We start from the raw sequence: 6,252 nt of genomic DNA, 5'->3' as shown, positions 1-6,252 counted from the left end.
TTTAACATAATTAAGTGATTTTTATTTTTACCATACGTGTCTCTCTACCACTGTGATGAGAAAATAATAAGTTTATTGTTTATTGTGACTAATGTACCTACACAGTATTTATATTACTTTGAAAAGGTAAAAACAATTAATATTAAATATATATTATTCTTCTATTCTATTCTATTCTATTGATTATTTTGTATAAGTCTAAAGGAGATATTATGCGTTAGTCAAATTGAACGTTGCTCCAGTCATTTTAATTTATATAGCGAGCTTTCTTGCTAAATATCATCTAGGTATTTAAAGCTATCAAATCTCTCAATATTTATCTGTCACTGATCAAGGGGAATTCTTGATAAGAACAGCTGAAAACTATGGTTTTAAATTTAATGGAATATTAGTGGAACCCTGATTGGTTACACTTTTCTAAAAACAACGGATGGGAGTATAATTAATTTTTTGTTGCATTTGTTCGCAGACATGCTGAATTATTTTGTTTACTATTAATTTCTTACTTCTTACATTACTCGCAATACTTTTTTTTTATCTGCGACACCCGATAACTCAATATTAAAATATAAACTCAGGAATAATTTATACTTCCATCAATAAATTTGAAACATAGCGACGATTATATAGAATATTTTTTATTACTTCGCCCACGCCCTACGCCTACGCCTCTATAAACACAAAATTAATGGGATCTGGCTTACCCTACTGGTTATGGTATAACAGGCAACGGATCTCAATTGCCGAAAAATATAGTATAGGTACTCTTAAACACGTGTTAGAATATGTTATTTTCAATAATAATTATTGAAGGCGTCCCCGGAAAAGTGTCTATATGCAAAAAAAAAAAATTGTTAAGGGGCCACGTGCGCCAAAGTTGAGGTTTTATGGTATTTTCAGAGCATAATCCTGGACATTCCAGATCCAAACGTTGTAGATAATCTATATTATTTTGAAGCCTTATTATCCTTTATATTTATTTTGAACATTTGATGACTGCTTATTAAGTAAGTATTTTTATTACATAAAATAGTATTCTTTTAAACCTCTACATCCATGTGCAGTGGTGTTAAGTTTTTTTATGTTTATTAATTTTTTTTAAACGCATTTATAAAACCATTAGTAAAATTAACGTGAACATGATATAGCGAAATATTTACGATAAAAAATTATATTTTATAATTTCTGTGATTCCAAATTTGACAAGAATTAGGTATTTTATTATTCAAAAAATGGGCAAGATTACAACATTTGAAGATAAATCTAAATATACTGATTATAAGCTATGTCTTTGACTATTAAAATGTGATAAACATCCTACGAATAAAGATTGTATTATAATAATTATTGACCTAAGAATATGGTAGTATTAATTGAAATACGCCATTTTTATTGTCATTTCCCAGTGGTTAAGCTACAACATACGGCCGTTACCATAAATTTACAAACAATAAATGAAATAGGGAGTAAGATTATGTTAACGCGCGTGTTTGAACATGTACCTAATAATAGTGGCACAACTCGAAAAACTAGTTTTTGCAGGAGAGCAGTTTGAATATTTTATTTTGGTATGTTAAATAAGTTTTTTTTTTTAAATTTACTTTATAATAGCGTGAAGTTGGCACACTTGAGTCATCTCATTTTGAATGTTATCCGCAGTAACAATGGCACAATGATCATTGTGCCACTATTTCTGCTTGAATTCAAGTAAAACGTTATAATAATATGATAATGACAAAAATGCTTTTAAATTATGCCGCTATTATTGTGCAGACAGAAATGATACCTTGAAACATTTCTGCATACTTAACTCAAAAATGACAAATTTGGACTTGTTCCACTATTATTCCCCGGGTGCGACATGTTGTTGAAACTTAATTTGATTTTAAATATAAAAATGATTTAATATAATTTACCTATCAATATTTTGCTTTCGTTTTTATTACTTGTATCGTATCGATTCAAAAAATCGATTTTATTGCAAGAATCGATCATCCCTACTTTGATCTATTTATGTCCTTATCTCCAACGTTCTCATATTAGGTATATACTTTGACAACGCGCTTTGCAATTATGATCACATTCGTCATCTCACCCTTGTCTACGTCCAACGGAGGGCATAAGTCTGCGTATTTCTTCTTTGACCACACCGCGAAAAAAATACTGAAATCATCCACTAAGCACAATACAACACAGGTTCATATCGACTTTTCTAAACCAAAAGGGCGTTAGTGACAAATCGCTACTATTCAGGCGAGCAAAACGAGTTATGTTAATGAGAACAACTTCTTTCTTAGTATTTGAGTGTTTTTTTTTTCATTTATGATAGAAAAATATTGTTATGGAGTATGTAGTGTTAATTTATTTATTTATTTGCAATTAGAATTTTTAAATCACTTAATTCCTTTTGGCTGTCCAAGAAAAAATACAAAGTTCATAAAGAAAACACAGAATTGTTTTTTTTTCATTATTTTATTCATGTTTTTGTTTGTATTTTTGTCATGTTTTATTTGTTTATCATAATCATTTTAATTCTAGGACGTTACGTTAATTCTTATTGGTTTTCTGTAGGGTTGTAACTTGTAATTAAATTGGAAAATCCTAACTCTGTTTGCAATCATCTATAAAGAACGTCCTTTTGCCAGTATGTAGATTTTTTTTGTGAACCTAACCTCATATTTAACTCAAAATGTTACTTACGCCCTTTTGCCTTGAAGCATTTGATATCTAAGTACTACTAATCGAATTCTATAAAAGAAAATATTAGCTCAATTTTCTTTCATACTTGTATTTATTTCTATGTGGGTGCACTGTGAACTATACCAGTTCACTCGCTGAAGATAAAAAAAGTTGGATGACCAAATGCACTGGAATATCAGTTTAGTGACACGTAGTATTTGTTCGCTAATGTTATGATGTCAAGTACCAATATCATTAATTAATTTCCTTAGAAAAACAAATGTTTCGCATGTTTAATTGTGGCTACGATAAATTGTCCATTATCATCAAATGGCAGTGGAGTAACTAGACTTGCTGGACTGCCCATTATAAAATCATATTATCAACGATGTTCAAGAATACCTTTATCATCATCATCATCAGCCTGAGTCTATCCACTACTGGATGAAGGCCTCTTCAAGTTGCTTCCACTTCTCTCGGTCCTGTGCATTGCGTTGCCACGTACTTCCGCAGAACTTCATCATTTCATCGATCCAGCGGCCTCTAGGTCTACCTTGCGGACGTTTTGTACTTCTTGGATACCACTGGATGACTAGATTTGTCCAACGATGTCTCTTCTTCGAGCTATGTGTCCAGCCCATCTCCATTTAAGGCTTTTAATAAACTCTATTACATCGCAAACCCTTGTCTGCTTCCTTATCCACTCATTCCTCTTTTTGTCCTTTTGCGTTATGCCCAGCATGCACCTCTCCATACCACGTTGTGCTTCTCTAAGTTTCTGGATCTCTCTTAAAAAAAAAAGAAGACCTTATTTTATCAGAATATTCCTAAAATTATCAAGGGTCTCTATAGTCAGGCCGCAGCGCGAAACTGTGAATTTCAGTCATAGTCTATGCCAGTGGTGTCCAATCTTTATGTTACTACGCCTCCCTTTATATCATTAAATAATACAGACAAATACAAAAATGAAAGAAAAAAAAATATAAAAATAAACAAGGTTTTACTACTTACATTATATTCATTTTTAGATTAATTTGTTTTTCATGCGATGAATGTGCTTGTTTATTAGCACAATCAATTTTAATAGTAGTCAATCCTTTCCAGTTTCCTAAATTATACACGGCAGTTATCATTTATCTATCGTATATCAATCATCATAATATAATTATGTATCACATCAAATCGCAACGCACAACCACATATTTAAAATATTTAATAGTGCTGAAACAAATCAGCTTTTTTTTTTTTTTAATATTAATAAATTAATGTGAGAAGTGCATTAGCAAACTAAGCAAGAACTTTGTTTGCTTCAGTATATCTGGCGCAGAAATCATTTAAAAGTGGAAACATGGCCAACTTATTTTTTTGTATTTTTGATTTCCAAAGCTCCATTTTTTGATGAATGCCTTCACTTTGTCTTTTTATACCAGTGAATGCATGAGTAGTCCTTGCATGGATTTATTCACTCATTTTTTTTATATTTTCAACCAGACAACAAAATTATCGTTCCTAAACAAATTTGCCTCAAATTTCAATATTATGATTTGACCCTTTTATTTCATTTTTTCACGAGATAGCCAGCGCGCTTCACAATAGTATAGAAGTGAGGTATTATAAAATTATTAGTCTCCATATTTTCAGACAGGTTTGCAAACAACCTTTTATAGGACTGTTTTTTATGTAGTTTATAACTAGCGGCCGTTTTATAAGCTATACATTTGCAAAATGCAAATCTGTGGCTACATTAATTATGTGAAACTTTTCGCGCTTCCCTTTGCAACACTCCGCGCCTCCCAGTTTGGAAATCGCTGGTCTATGCATTAACTATTTGTCGAAAATGAGGTTTTCCCCATATTAAAAAATGATAACGCATTAATTAATATGAACGAAATATGCAATCGAAAATCTTCATTTCTTACGAACAGATTACCGCATTAAGTTCTAAATTAAGTAATAACTTGCGCTACCACCAGAGCTCGCAATTTACTGAATTATAAAAGTGATTTCAGATTCAGTTATAGCAACTTCACACTTTTTTGCTCTTAAGATTTACTTGAGCTGCGGCTGCTGCACTGATGCAAGCACAGTATTTTTTTATAAAATGGACCATCATTATTCAGAATATTTAGATAAACGCTCACAAAAACTTAAAGGTTGGATGAATTGATGATGATGATGATTTGTTTTATAATGTATTTTTCTTTTTTGTGCAAAGTTTTTTTTTTTACTATCGCCATATATGACTAGGTACATTAATTATAATAATCCATAAGAATAAATGTATCATTTAACTCTTAGCCAGATAGATTACTTTAATTTTCAATAATATTTTTCTTTTAATTTGAAATAAATAATATTTTAAACGTCTAATAAGTTAGTAATTAATTAATATCCAAGCTTTTTGGAATTGTCCCATTTTTTAAATGTTGGAATTACTCAATATAAATTTAATCTTAGAAAATGTTACTACGCCACTGTATAAAGTATAAAGCATTTTAATTACATCAGTGCTCCGCAACAAATGAACTGCGAGACGTTTTTTGGCACAAAATTTTTCGGTAGATTTTTTTTTGCCCTGTAGTACCTACATTGGTAGATTGTGTTATAAACAGTATTTCTAACAATATAATGGATCATTTTAACTTTTATTGTTGTGCATAATATCATATGTTTGGATTTTATACAAAACCCGTCTAATTTTAACCGGGCTTTTTGTAAAAACCTCGGAAATGTTATTTTTTTAAAAACCTTTTAGATAAATTTCTCATTGTAATAAGGAAGAGTAAGTAGAAACTGCAATCAAAATGTATTTACAATAAACAAACATAATTATATTATGACGTGTCATCCATTTTATGTGCAAATATGCAGGTATTATGCGGAAAATTTAATTATTGTCCAACTTAAAAATATTTTATTGCGTGTCTGATTCAATTTAAATGTGAGATATTTTATTATATCTTTTAATTGTTAATAAATAATTAATGAAAATAAATGACATTAGAATAGAACAAAATATTTAAATATTTTGTTCTATTCTTCTATTCTACTATTTTTCGTATTTATGGACCAATTGAAAATGCCCGTTTGGATGAAACCGGTATTACATACAATATAATAAATGTGGAAACAAATACGATAGGTACATAAAATACAATTAAGCATATTCCACTGTTTATTATTTCGAATAATTATTGAAACTGTTGTGCGATATATTTAACTAGAAGTGAAAATTGGTATTACGTGTTTTTTGTAAGATTTTATAAACACTTAACTGCAACGGTGGATTACCTATAAAATATATTTGCTCAAGTGAAAAAAAGTGGTGCTACTTAATACCAGCACTCGATAATTTTCCGAAAATATTTACATAATTAAATTTTACGTATATTTTATAAAAAATAGTGTGTTAGATTTTTTTATTATTTGAACTACCTAGCTCAGATGATTAATTTATTTTTTCTACGAGACGGAGAGACAATCTCGGGGATTTCATGAACCGGAACGGTGTGCTCGGGACCATTTCGAGGCCTGCTTAGTACGTCCAACATTGTAGAAAATAATATTTAGTGT

The sequence above is a fragment of the Rhyacophila brunnea genome, unplaced genomic scaffold, assembly GCF_057557595.1.
Source record: "Rhyacophila brunnea isolate RB1 unplaced genomic scaffold, BYU_Rbru_1.0 scaffold_20, whole genome shotgun sequence".
Classification (NCBI taxonomy): domain Eukaryota; kingdom Metazoa; phylum Arthropoda; class Insecta; order Trichoptera; family Rhyacophilidae; genus Rhyacophila; species Rhyacophila brunnea.
The sequence above is the reverse complement of the archived record's forward strand: the minus strand, read 5'-3'. Positions refer to the sequence as shown.